Source organism: Glycine max, chromosome 9 (genome assembly GCF_000004515.6).
Source record: "Glycine max cultivar Williams 82 chromosome 9, Glycine_max_v4.0, whole genome shotgun sequence".
NCBI lineage: Eukaryota > Viridiplantae > Streptophyta > Magnoliopsida > Fabales > Fabaceae > Glycine > Glycine max.
Genome location: NC_038245.2, coordinates 22,213,972 through 22,228,412, shown reverse-complemented (window position 1 = coordinate 22,228,412; position 14,441 = coordinate 22,213,972). Strand labels below are relative to the sequence as shown.

At 38.8% G+C, this 14,441-nt stretch overlaps 1 non-coding gene across 1 annotated transcript; it reads left to right on the top strand.

Moving 5' to 3' along the window:
- Window positions 1-14,027: 14,027 nt before the first annotated feature.
- Window positions 14,028-14,134, top strand: LOC112998004 (small nucleolar RNA R71). Its single transcript, XR_003263050.1, has one exon. It is a non-coding gene; the product is annotated as a small nucleolar RNA R71 (small nucleolar RNA).
- The last annotated feature ends 307 nt before the right edge of the window (window positions 14,135-14,441 follow it).

The following is a 14,441-nucleotide window of genomic DNA, read 5'->3' as shown; positions in this document are numbered from 1 at the left end:
CAAACGTATCTTTTGGAAACAAGGGACTGACGCTAAGTGTTTATTTTCCTAAATAACCGAGATAAGAATGGATGAATTCGTTGAACTGATGAAAGAACATAATTGGGAAACGTTGGGTCTGTTTGTGTAAATTCCCAACCGTAGTATCACAATGCCATGAACGGGATGCTTGAGTGCCCACCTGGCTGTGGCCATGACTAATTTTGCACGTTGTTTCCAAATCATCATTGTTACATGTGCCTTGTGGAATAATATGGAAGTTCGGCCCGAGACCGACACCTTGACACACGAATTTGTTTTGCCCCAGATATCAAGATCGGGCTCCCACGATAAAAGACCCCATTGAGGCACAACCTTAGACTTTTTTGAACCTTGGCCTATAAAAAAGAATCCTCATCCTTTCCCCCGAAGCAAAGGACAGCGGAATCTCCTCAAGGGAGAGCAAATAGAATGCTAAAACCCGATTTCCCAAAGAAAGGAATGGAAAAGGAAAAAATGAAAAGGAAGAAAAGAAAAAAAATGAAAAGAAAGGAAAAGAAGGATTCTCGATCGAAGATTGGAAGAAAGTAAAAAGGAAAAGATCAGAGGAAAACAGAGTAATTCCCGATCAATGAAAGAAAGAGAATAGAAATTCTTCAAACCAAATAAATTTTTCGGCAAGGTAAGTGACTGCCGGCAAAGGAAAACCCATTTTTTTGGTGGTTCTTCCTTTCGGATTGCAACTCAAAGTCATTCTCGACTGGCGATATCCCGCCCCACATAAACAAAGAGGAAAAGACCGAAACACCCGGCTTCCGCTCCAAAAAAACACTACCCTCGAGAAAATCCTATTGATCCGTGATCGTACGTGTTGATCTTTGATTCGATAGGAAATTGTGTGCAAAATAAAGCCATGGTGCAGTTATGGTTTGGGATTAGGGTAAAACACTTGCCTGTGTGAGTTTTTATACACTATGAGTAATTTATTCTTAGTTTCAGCTTAACCCGATGTTTCCCCTGAATGTTCATTTAAAAGCTAAATGTTGACATCCTGCCCTTCATTTTCGGTTACAAGGAAGATTACCCTTGGCATGAGTATATTGTTTCTTTAAGATATGGTGCTCTCACGAATGATTTATTTTTCTTTGCAAAAAGCATGTTTGCCTTTTTAGGTGGAAAAAATCCGACGGACCCTTCGGTCCTCCCAATAAATCTTATTCAGAGCCCCATGAATTGATTGTCGTTCATGCATCCTCCACCAATTAGTCTGGAGCCACGCGAATTGATTGCCTAGCGCAATTCTCCATTCTCCACTTTTATTCGGAGCCCCATGAATTGATTTTCGTTCATGCATCCTCCACCAATGAGTCTGGAGCCACGCGAAGTGATTGCCTAGTGCAATTCTCCATTCTCCACTTTTATTTGGAGCCCCATGAATTGATTGTCATTCATGCATCCTCCACGAATGAGTCTAGAACCACGCAAAGTGATTGCCTAGCGTAATTCTCCATTCTCCACTTTTATGCGGAGCCCCATGAATTGATTGTCGTTCACGCATCCTCCACCAATGAGTCTGGAGCCATGCGAAGTGATTGCCTAGCGCAATTCTCCATTCTCCACTTTTATTCGGAGCCCCATGAATTGATTGTCGTTCATGCATCCTCCACCAATGAGTCTGGAGCCACGCGAAGTGATTGCCTAGCGCAATTCTCCATTCTCCACTTTTATTCGAAGCCCCATGAATTGATTGTCGTTCATGCATCCTCCACCAATGAGTCTGGAGCCACGCGAAGTGATTGCCTAGCGCAATTCTTCATTCTCCACTTTTATTCGGAGCCCCATGAATTGATTGTCGTTCATGCATCCTCCACCAATGAGTCTGGAGCCACGCGAAGTGATTGCCTAGTGCAATTCTCCATTCTCTACTTTTATTCGGAGCCCCATGAATTGATTGACGTTCATGCATCCTCCACCAATGAGTCTAGAGCCACACGAAGTGATTGCCTAGTTCAATTCTCCATTCTCCACTTTTATTCGGAGCCCCATGAATTGATTGTCGTTCATGCATCCTCCACCAACGAGTTTGGAGCCCCGCGAATTGATTGCCTATCGCTGTTCGCCAATTCTCCATTCTCCCCTTTTGTTCGGAGACCCATGAATTGATTGCCTAGCGCTGTTCATGTGTCCTCCACCGTCAAGTGCGGAGCCTCCGGTGATTGGGAAATGTGTTTTTTTGTTATTTTCCCGATTGTTTCCTTCGCCAAACATGTGTATATATGTATATTATGTTGTTGTTGTTTATATTTTGTTTTGTGTTGTGCAGAAAAAAGAAGAAGTAGAGACGAGAGTCGTCATAGACTAACCACGGAAAGGGCAAAGACGGACGAAATCATTGTTTTTATCTTTACTTTCCTCTTATCTCCGATAAAAGGTAAGTAAAGAGGGGCAACTGTCATACCCTAATTTCGTCCGGGGACTATTGTTTGATGGCATGCAACCTTTGATTGACCGCTTCAAAATACTTAGCACCCTTTGTTGCACAATATGTGAAGTCCCGAGACGCGCCGGAAATCAAAAGAAAGCATGGTTACGCGATCCGTGAAATTCCGTAATGTGGCGGAAACTAAAAGGAGGTATCGGTTACGCAATCCGTGAGTTTCCGTAACTTCTTCGAAAGCTAAAAAAGAGTAAATACATGATCCGTAAGGTTCCGTAGCCTTACGGAAAGAAAATAAGTATCGTTACGAAATTCATAAAGTTTCATAACATTACGGAAAAAGAATCACCAAAAAAGGTAAAAAAAAAGGGGTGTATTTAGTAAAAAAAAGGGTGTAAATAGCAACCAGGCCCCATGGGCCTTCCAGATTCTTCCTCCAAAAGGTGGTTGCTTCTGGAGGAAGTGACCTGGCTCGCCTGGGCGAGCTGGGTGGCAAGCTCCTCCCCTATTTTGCTATAAATAGGGGGAGGAATGAAGAAGGAAAGGGTTCAGCCTTCTTGGCACTTCGTATTCTCTTGAAATTGCTGAGAAAAATTGTTTCCGTGAAGAAAATCCAAGCCGAGGCGCTTCCGTAACGTTTCCGTGGGTAATTACGCGAAGATTTTCAACCGTTCTTCGACATTCATCGTTCGTTCTTCGTTTTCTTCGGTCTTCAACTGGTAAGTACCCCAAACCGAGCTTTTCAATTCATTCTATGTACCCGTGGTGGTCCTCATTTGTTTCATGTACTTTTATTCTCGTTTTCATTTACTTTCCGTACCCCCTTTTGACGTGCTTCAGTCATTTATTTAAGTCATTTCTCGCCTAATCAAAAAATAAAATAAATTTCCACCGATCATTTGATTTGTAATATCTATTAATTTCTGTTAAAATGAATTACAACCGTTCGGTCGTGCCGTAACCACGTTGGAAATCAAAAAAGAGGTAAAATAATAATATAATAGTCAAAAAATACCTTTTAGTAAAAATGAAGCGAAAAAAATCAATCGGACGTTTTCTCTTTGGGATTTCTCATTCTAAATTGAATTTACTAATAACTAAAGTGAAACTAAGGCTAAAATCAACCCGCCAAGTCAAGCTTGTACACAAAAAAGTCACTAAAAAAGGATTTGAAAGTTTATTATCTCAGTTTTCCTTACCAAGTAAATGGAGCATTTTTAAGGTCCAACGCCTTAAAATTATCACCTTTCAAGTAAAAAGAATCGCTTGGTTCACTCTTAAAAAAGAACTACGTAGGTCTAATTTCCTCTTCGATGGAGGGTACGTAGGAGCAAAAGCCCAGCTTTTATCGACCTCAAAAAATAAAAAGAAATAAAAGGTAAGATAACACAATTTCACAATTCTAAAAAATAGGCTGTTGTCCTTTGAGACAAACGCAAGAGGTGCTAATACCTTCCTCAAACATAAATACAACTCCTGAACTTTGAATTTTCATTTTGACCGGTTTCCTTCGATTTTTCTGACGTTTTCCACAAATAAACGTTGGTGACGACTCCGCGCATCTTTCCTCCTTTGGAAAGCGCACCCGTGAGCCTCGCCTTGCTCGCCCGCAAAAGGGAATGTTGCGACACTTAGTATTTTTAATATTTGCTTAGTATGACTGAATATTTATGGATTGTGATATATGACTATGTGGTTTGCATTTTAATTTGGTTTATTCATGTCTTGCTTTATGAATGGTTTAGAATCTTTTATGTTTGTTTTACAAGGTATGCTTTGTGTATGTTTCAAATTATGTATGTTTTACGCACTTTGGCCTTTTGATGTTGCCAAAGGGGGAGAGAAAAATGGGTATTTTAAGAAATCAAGATATTATATTTTCAAAACTTTAAAATTAAGCATAAATTCAAATAGAAAGGGGGAGAAAGGGATGAGTGAACGGTAGAACAAAATTTGTATGCATTCTCTTGATTTCAGGATTGTCATCATCAAAAAGGGGGAGATTGTGGAAGCAATGCCTTGCAAGATTATTTTGATGATGCCAAAGAATCAAGAGTTAAGCAAATTCCAAAGTTTCAAGATACAAGATTCAAGAATCAAGATTCAAGAGTCAAGTTTCAAGAATCAAGAATCAAGATTCAATATTAAGGTTCAAGAATCAAGAGAAGACTCAATCAAGATAAGTACTAAAAGAGTTTTTCAAAACATTGAGTAGCACAAGAAATTTTCACAAAATCATTACCAAAGAGTTTTTTTCTCTGGTAATCGATTACCAAAAGGTAGTAATCGATTACCAGTAGCCAGCATTGTTTTCAAAAACTGATGCACAAAGCTATAATCGATTACCATAATCATGTAATCGATTACCAGTGTTTTAAAACGTTAGATTTAAAATTTCAAGAGTCACAACTTGTGTTTAAACATTTTCAAATCATTTTCAACTTGTGTAATCGATTACACAATACTTGTAATCGATTACCAGAGTTTCTAAACATTTTGATTTTCAAATTTAAACATGAAGAGTCACATTTGTTGATGTGTAATTGATTACACCATGATGGTAATTGATTACCAGTGACCAATTTCGAAAAATAAATTTCCAAAAGTCACAATTCTAAAAGTGACTTGTTTTTGAAGAATTTTTCAAAAGTCACAACTTTCTAAGTGACTAGTTTTCAAAAGAGTCACAATTTTTAAAAGGTGACTAGTTTTAAAGAAATTGCCAAGAGTCACAAACTTTAACTTGAGTCATCAAGAGATTATAAATATGTGACCATGGCATGAATTTTATAACAATCTTTCAACAAGTTTCATAACAAGTTTTTTTACAGATCTTTCTGATTCATTTCTCTTCATCTTTCTAAAAAGATTTTGTTCAATCCTTTCTCTTTCAAGAAAGGTTCTTTGATAAAAAAAACTTGTACTATTCTTCTTCATTCACTTCTCTCTTTGCCAAAAGAATAGAAGGACTAACTGCCTGAATTCTTTTGTGTCTCTCTTCTCCCTTTGCCAAAAGAATAGAAGGACTAATCGCCTGAATTCTTTTGTGTCTCTCTTCTCTCTTCCAAGAGAATTCAAAGGACTAACCGCCTAAGAATTCTTTTGATTCTTCCCTTCCTCTTAAGCAAAAGATTTCAAAGGACTAATCGCCTGAGATATCTTTTGTTTCCCCTTACAAAGATTCAAAGGACTAACCACCTGAGAATTCTTTGTCCCAACACATTGCAGGGTACATCCTTTATGGTACAAGTAAAGGGTACATCTACTTGGGGGTTGTTATACTGAGAACAAGAGAGGGTACATCTCTTGTGGATCAGTTCAAGTGGAGGGTACATCCTCTTGGTTATTCAAAGAGAACAAGGGAGGGTACATCCCTTGTGGATCTTTGGCTTGTAAAGGATTTTACAAGGTTGAAAAGAAATCTCAAAAACCACAGGTTTTTTGGCGACTGGATGTAGGCACGGTTTGTGGCCGAACTAGTATAAATCTTGTGTTTGTCTTCTTCTTCCCTACACTCTTTAATTTTCGCTGTGTACTTTTAATTATCGCTTTTACTTTTGGTTAATTTTCTATTTCTGTTCTTTACTTTGTTAACTTAGTAGTAAAGGCCTAATTGAATCTAGTAACATTAAGAAGGATAGATTTTTAATTAGTCAAGACACGTTAATAATTAATTCAACCCTCCCTTCTTAATTATTCCGAGGCCACTTGATCCAACACCCGAGGGTTTGGCTCGGATGATCAATGGGTTCCTATCCTCTTCTTACGGTCTACTACTTCCCTCGGATGATCAATGGGTTCCCATCCTCTTTTCAAATTCGGGAGTTGACAGAGTTTGATAGAGTACAATCCTAGAGCAACATCTATGATTTTCCATTAGATGACATAGGCATCATGGCACTATTCGGTATCATGGTGGCCGGCGTCATGATTAGTGATCGAGGCCGTACCCGAATCAAATGAACATTAAAAATGCAGTATCTAGGAAGTGATCCTAGGTTCTTTCCCAATGAGCAATGGTCAACCAAATATTCATAACAGATAGTAATAAAACAGTAACGAATTGGGGATTTGTTTTTGTAAATTAAACAGCAAGCAAATTTGAATTAGAAAATAACATAATTAAAACATGTTGTTTCCCCTTGATTCACAAGCAAGTCTCTTATCCTAGGTTACGAGGATTTATCCTTAATTAGTTCAACCACTTAATCCAACCCTAAATTAAATTACTAAGCGAAAATTAACATAAGGCTATCATTATGTGATTCAGCAACACATACACCAATTAATCATGAACGAAACTGATCATTAAGCATGAACGTAAATTAAGCGCAGAGACAATTAATCAAGCACTAAGCATGCATGGATTAATAGCAACAAATATAGAGTAATTGGTGAAGAGGAAAAACTGATCAGAATTCAATAGTAATAACAAAACCTCAAAGAGAATTGTGCTTGATCCTCAAGAGAAGACAACACTGGAGACTTAGCCTTCCATTAATCAGCAGAAAACGAAATTGTAGATTGAAGCAGAAACGAAATTGCAGAAAATGAATTTTATTCTACGTGAACAGTGTGCATGAACAATAATAAAAACTGGAATTGCAAAACCTAAGATTATTCTCCTCTCCTAAAACGAAAAACTCCTTAAACTAAAACCTTGGTGTTGTTATATAGGTTCTCAGCCCCAAAGCTTACAAATCTGTTTTAAGTCCAAGCCCATAAATAAAATATATTCTGGACAAGATAAGATAAGATTGGATGAAATAAAATCTAGATGAAATAAAATCGAGATGAAATAAAATCAGGATAAGATAAGATAAGATTGGATGAAATAAAATCTAGATGAAATAAAATCAAGATAAGATAAGATTTGATAAACTAAAATTATATGTTCTCTTCAAGTCCAAGCCCAATTCCGGATTCAAGCACAATTGCTTATAATTCTCCTAAAATTAAATTAAAAACACAAAATTAGTCAAGTAGGCCTAAATGATAAAACTGCATAATCAATTTGACAATTAAGGCTAATCAGTAATTAAAATGGTAACAAAAAGGGTTAAGAAATAGGAGAAAATAATGACACATCAAATCCCCCCACACTTAGCCTTTTGCACTCCTGGGAAAAATTTAAAAAAAACAAAGCAAGGAACGAATCCATAAACATTAAAGAGAAACAAACAAACACAAAAACAATTACATATTTCTTAATGAATCTCAAGGAATGAAAGAAATGGGCAACATCCAACATGTAGAGAGTTAAAGAATCAAGACAGTCATGAAAATCATCCAAGCATCTCAAACATGGCAAGATAGTCAATCAGCTCAAGAATGAAAAGTGATAAAGCGTCACAAGATATGCACTCTATCTCTCAAGTATCTAGGCTACTGTTTACTCTCATCACCCATGAAAACAAACACCGCATAGACTTGGCAAGACTCTAAAATTGATAACCACATCACAAACACATGCACATGAGGATCAAAAGGTCTTTTAAGGTTGTAATGGGGCCAAGGACAAGGTAGAGGAAAGTATGGGATAGTAGCTAAAACCCAAAGGAATATAGGAGCAATGGGGAATAAGTGGGAAGTAAGAAAAAGTAGTAAACCCCAAAACCAAAATTAAAAATTAAGCATAAAAAGTAAAGCCAAAACAAAATCAACCAAGTCCTCAAACCGATCCAAGTCTTCAAACTAAGACCTCATTTATTCAACTTCATTCTTTATTTTTTTTTTGAACGTGAACAGTAGCAATTGAAACCATTTGAAAAATAAAGTAAAATTAGGCAATATATGCATATATATCAAGCATGGCCAAAATACATCATCAAGCATGGCCAACGAAAACATATCATCCAATGAAATATACCCCCCCACAGTTATTCCCAAAACAATTCCAAAGCTCCAAAATTCCTTAAGGGTAGGGTGAAATCATGGTTTTTCACTTAAGGCTTGTAATGAGCTTCAAAACAAAGAAAGGGGAACATAGGCTCAAAGGGGCTATCAAAGGAATTAATTCAAGGTAGGCTCATTTGGCTAGAGGCTTATAAGAACAAAATGCCTAAATCATCTCCCAACATTCATGTGAAGCAAGAAGTATCAACAAGAGTCAAGCCAAGGCTATTGTGCAAGCAATCAATGGGCAAAGCACACCAAATAAAATAGATGATGATGGCTCAAATTCTAACCAAGGGTAAATCTATCACTTTCAATTCGAACTTTCAAAACTAACTTGACATGTAGAGATAAACAAGGATTTCAATTCACAAAATGCCAAGAAACTCCTATTTCAAAAACAATTACCCATTACGTGTACATAACCCAAAATTCAAAGAGAAACATGCAATGATGTACACAAAACATAAAACCAAAATAACAAAATTAACCTAGGAAAACCTAATAAAATTAAACTAGAATACCCAACAAAATTAAAGAACAATCTCCCCAACCCCCCCCCCCCTCCACACTTAATCAACACATTGTCCTCAATGTAGCATAATCATAAGATCAAGAACAATCAAAACAATCAATAAATTTGGACAAGTGCAATACAAGTAAAGAAGGAGACAGAAAAAAAAAACTCCCTAAGTCATGGCGGATAAGGAAGTAGGGTGAAGTAAGGAGGTCTCCTCCACCACTACATCCACTAAAGAGGGATTTGTGAGAAATGGTTTCAGCCGGTGTCCATTGACCTTGAAGCTCTTATCTGTCGATTCACTTTTGATCTCAACTGTACCATAAGGAAAAACATTAGTTACCACAAAAGGACCAATCCACTTTGACCTCAACTTACCACTCACGAGTCTGAGCCTAGAGTTATACAATAAAACTTTCTGTCCAACCACAAAGTCCTTCTTAGCTATCAAGCTGTCATGAAATTTCTTGGTCTTCTCCTTATAGAATTTGGAATTCTCATAGGCTTCTAAACGGATCTCACCTAGCTCACTTAGTTGCAACTTCCTTTCCTCTCCAGCCTGATTCATAAAGAAGTTGGAGGTTTATACAGCCCAGTAGGCTTTGTGCTCTATCTCTACAGGAAGATGACATGCCTTGCCAAAGACAACCCGATAAGGAGACATTCCTATGGGTGCTTTGTAGGCAGTCCTATGCGCCCAAAGAGCATCATCTAGCCTGGTGCTCCAATCCTTTCTGTTTGGCTGCACAATCTTCTCTAAGATCCTTTTTATCTCCCTGTTTGAAATTTTAGTCCGCCCATTAGTTTGGGGGTGGTATGGTGTGGAAATTCTGTGCACGACCCCATACTTTTTGAGCAAGTCATACATGGATCTGTTACAAAAATGGGTGCCTTGATCACTAACGATGGCTCTAGGGACTCCAAACCTGCAAGACAGATTAGATCTAACAAAATCCACAACAACCTTAGCATCGTTAGTTCTGGTGGGTTTGGCTTCCACCCATTTTGAAACATAATCAACAGCAACGAGAATATAAACAAAACCAAAAGAGACAGGGAAAGGCCCCATAAAATTTATACCCTAGACATCAAACACCTCACATAATAACATGGGTTGTTGAGGCATTTGCTGTCTCCATGAAGGTGAGCCGCCTGCTCTCGGACAAGGCTCACAAGTGCTATAGATTCTCCACGCATCCTTAAAGATAGTGGGCCAATAGAAACCGCAGTCAAGCACCTTGCGAGCTGTCCTCTATATGCTAAGATGGCCACCTGGTGCGGAAGAATGACAGAATTACAGGACCGAGTCAATCTCATGGTCTAAAATGCATCTCCTAATAACCTGGTCACTGCACAACTTCCATAAATAGGGTTCATCCCAAATATAATGCTTAGCATCGCTCTTAATTTTATCAATTTGAGCTTTAGATGCTAAGGGAGGAAAAACAAAAGCAACCAAATAATTCACAATATTAGCAAGCCAAGGAGTGGGGAAGGAATCAGAAATACTATACATAATGTACAAATGGTCATCCAGAAAATCATCCTGAATGGGTGAGTCCTCAAACGCACGCTCAATCCTACTCAGGTGGTCAGCCACGAGGTTCTGCGCACCGCTCCGATCACGGATCTCCAAATCAAACTCTTGGAGCCAAAGCATCCACCTGATCAATCTAGGCTTTGATTCAGCCTTCTTCAACAGGTACTTCAGAGCTACATGGTCAGTATAAACAATAACACGAGTACCAAGTAAATATGAACGAAATTTCTCAAGAGCAAAAACTATCGCTAATAGTTCCTTCTCTGTGGTAGTGTAATTTGCTTGAGCAGCATCCAAAGTTCTGGAAGCGTAGTAGATCACCCGAGGCAACTTGTCAATCTTTTGAGCAAGGACAGCCCCCAATGCGTAATTGGATGCATCGCACATTAGCTCAAATGGGGCTGTCCAATCAGCTGCCTGAATGATAGGGGTGGTAGTCACCGCACGCTTGAGGCAATCAAAAGCCTCTTTGCACCAGTCATCAAAATCAAACTCCACCTCTTTTTGCAGCAGATTGGATAGTGGAAGGGCCACTTTGCTAAAATCCTTGATAAAGCGCCTATAAAACCCTGCATGACCAAGAAAAGAACAAACCTCTCGCATGCAAGAGGGGTAAGGTAATTGTGAAATAACATATTTTTGCAGGGTCTACCTCTATGCCCCTATTCAAAATGATATGCCCTAAAACTATACCTTGTTCTACCATGAAGTGACATTTTTCAAAATTCAGCACAAGGTTAGTTTCATTGCATCTATTAAGAACTCTATCCATATTATCCAAACATGAATCAAAAGAGGATCCATAAACAGTAAAATCATCCATAAACACCTCTATGCAAGTCTCTAAAAAATCACTGAAAATACTAAGCATACACCGCTGGAAGGTACTAGGGGCGTTGCATAGGCTAAAGGGCATTCTCCTTTAGGCAAAAGTGCCAAAGGGACAGGTGAATATGGTCTTTTCTTGATCCTCAAGAGCAATATGAATTTGTAAATAACTAGAAAAACCATCAAGAAAATAATAGTGATGACACTTACCTGCCAAGCGCTCAAGCATTTGATCAATGAAATATAGGGGAAATTGATCTTTTCTGGTTACCTGGTTCAGCCTCCTATAATCAATGCAGACTCGCCAGCTGTTCTGCACTCTTGTGGGGATAAGCTCATCCCTTTCATTCTTAATCAATGTGAGGCCTGTCTTCTTAGGAACCACTTGGACTGAGCTTACCCACTGGCTGTCAGAAATGGGGTAGATGATTCTAGCTTGTAAGAGCTTGGTCACTTCCTTTTTCACCACATCTAGAATGATGGGGTTGAGTCACAGCTGTGGCTGCCTCACTGGCTTAGCTCCATCCTCTAAAAGTATCCTATGCATGCAGGTAGATGAGCTAATACCAGGAATGTATGCTAAAGTCCATCCAATGGCTTTCTTGTGCTTCTTGAGAACTAGCAACAGCTACTCCTCTTGCTCAGCAGCAAGGGAGGCAGAGATGATCACTGGAAATTTTTCCTTGTCGTCCAAGTAAGCATATTTGAGGGTTGTTGGTAAGGGCTTCAACTTTGGTGTGGGTGGTGGCTAAACAGTGGGAGGAACCAGGGTAGGAGAAGAAGAAGGTTCCTCAACCTTTACCTTATAATGCAAGTCAGAAGTATATGTACTTCCTGTAACATGGTTAGTGCATTCTGACTTTAAAAAATCAACATCAAGAGGTACAACACCCAGAAAATTAGAACCAGACTCAAATTCAAATTCACTCTCAGCATAAAAATCAGATACAAGATCAAATTCAAACTCGGATTTAGATTCAATGCATAAGGAGTGAAAAGTATGCAGATCAAATAAAAATGGATGTTTCCTACCATGAAGAACAAAATCAAAATTAAACATATAATCATCAACAATCTGATCAATTATCTCAGCACAAAAAACAGAATGATCCTCAGATGGATGTTTCATGGCGTCAAGAATGTTAAAATGAACAACAATATCACCAAATTCCATAGACAGTGTGCCAGCATAAACATCTATCTTGGTTCGAGCTATTTTCATAAATGGCCTGCCTAAAATAATTGGAACTGAACCATGGGAAAATCCCTCTTCCATATTAAGAACATAAAAATCAACAGGAAAAATAAGTTCACCAACCCGAACCAACACATCCTCTATGAAACCTACGGGGTAAGCAACACTTCTATTTGCCAAATGAATCACTACATCTATAGATTGCAAAGGTCCAAGAGTTAAAGAATTGAAAATGGACAAAGGCATGACACTAACTGATGCTCCTAGATCTAGCATGGCATTCTCAAATTTATTGTTCCCATTAATGCAAGGTATACAAAAAGTACATGGGTCCTTACATTTCTCAGGAATGTGAAGAATAGATTTACCTATCAATGCTGACACATTTCTGCCCATGCTAATCCTTTCATTGCCCTTGAGCTTCCTTTTGTGGGTGCACAACTCCTTTAGAAACTTGGCATATCTTGGAATCTGCTTGATGGCATCTAGCAGAGGTATGTTCAGCTCTACTTTCTTGAAGGTCTCCAAGATCTCCTATTCCGCTTCTTCCATCTTTTTGTTTGGAATTGCTCTAGGTGGGAATGGAAAAGGGATAGGAGGCTGCTGTAAGTTAGAATTACTAGAAGAAGGTCTACCTGCATGAAAATTTTTGTTAGGAAACTTTCTCTTTTGTGCAACTATCTCATCCTCTTTTTCAGGTGTAGAATGAAGCTTGACAGGTACAGGTGCAGGTGCTGCTACTGGTGGAGGCACTTGAATTTGGTTGCTAGACCTCAAGGTGATGGCACTCACATTTTTCGGATTCTTCACTGTTTATGAAGGCAATTTGTCAGAATTTTTGGACTGAGCTTGGTTCAACTGAGTAGCCATCTGCCCCATCTGATTTGTCAGACTCTGAATGGAGGCTCTTGTCTCTTGCTGAAATTGCATATTTTGGATGGTCATTTGCCTCACTAACTCTTCTAAGGAAGGTTGAGGAGGAGCCTTAGTTGCTTGTTGTCTTTGTTGTGACTGTTGCTGTTGTTGCTGCATTGGAGGAGGAACACATGGCTGGCTTGGACCAGCAACATTTTAGAAAGGAGGGACAAACTGTTGCTGTTGTGGAGGACTTGTCCATCTCAGATTTGGATGATTCCTCCAACTTGGATTGTATCTATTGCTTGAAAGGTCATAATTATTCTATTGTTGTTGGTTTTGCTGCTGAAGAGGTTTATTATAAATGTTTGTAGCATAAGCTTCAGGTTGCTCATTGACTCCAGATTGCTGCAAAGAAGGACAAAGATCAGTATGGTGATTTGCAGAAGAACATAGACTACAGACTCTTACAACAGGTGTAGATTTCTGATTCATGGCAAGCTGAGTTACTAGGTTGACCAAGGCATCAAGTTTTCCTTCAAGCTTTTTATTTTCAGTAGATGAAGATGAATCTGTGGCCACCTCATGGACTCCTCTAAGAACAATAGCATCATTTCTTGCACTGAATTGTTGGGAGTCGGAAGCCATCTTCTCAATCAAATTCCTAGCCTCAGCAGGGGTCATATCACCAAGAGCTCCACCACTGGCAGCATCAATCATACTCCTCTTCATGTTGCTAAGTCCCTCATAGAAATCTTGAAGAAGGAGTTGCTCAGAAATCTGGTGGTGAGGATAGCTTGCACACAATTTCTTGAATCTTTCCCAGTACTCATACAAGCTTTCTCCACTAAGTTGCCTGATGCCTGAAATGTCTTTTCTGATGGTATTGGTCCTAGATGCAGGGAAGAATTTCTCCAAGAACACCATTTTAAGGTCATCCCAGCTGACAATGGACCTGGGAGCAATAGTATAGCCAATCTTGTGCCACTCCCTCCAAAGAATGAGGAAAAGCCTTTAGAAAGATATGATCTTCTTGGACATCAGGGGGCTTCATGGTGGAACAAACAATATGGAACTCCTTAAGATGCTTATGAGGATCTTCACCTGCAAGACCATGAAACTTGGGCAACAAATGTATTAGTTCAGTCTTGAGAACATATGGAACACCCTCATCAGGATATTGAATGCACAA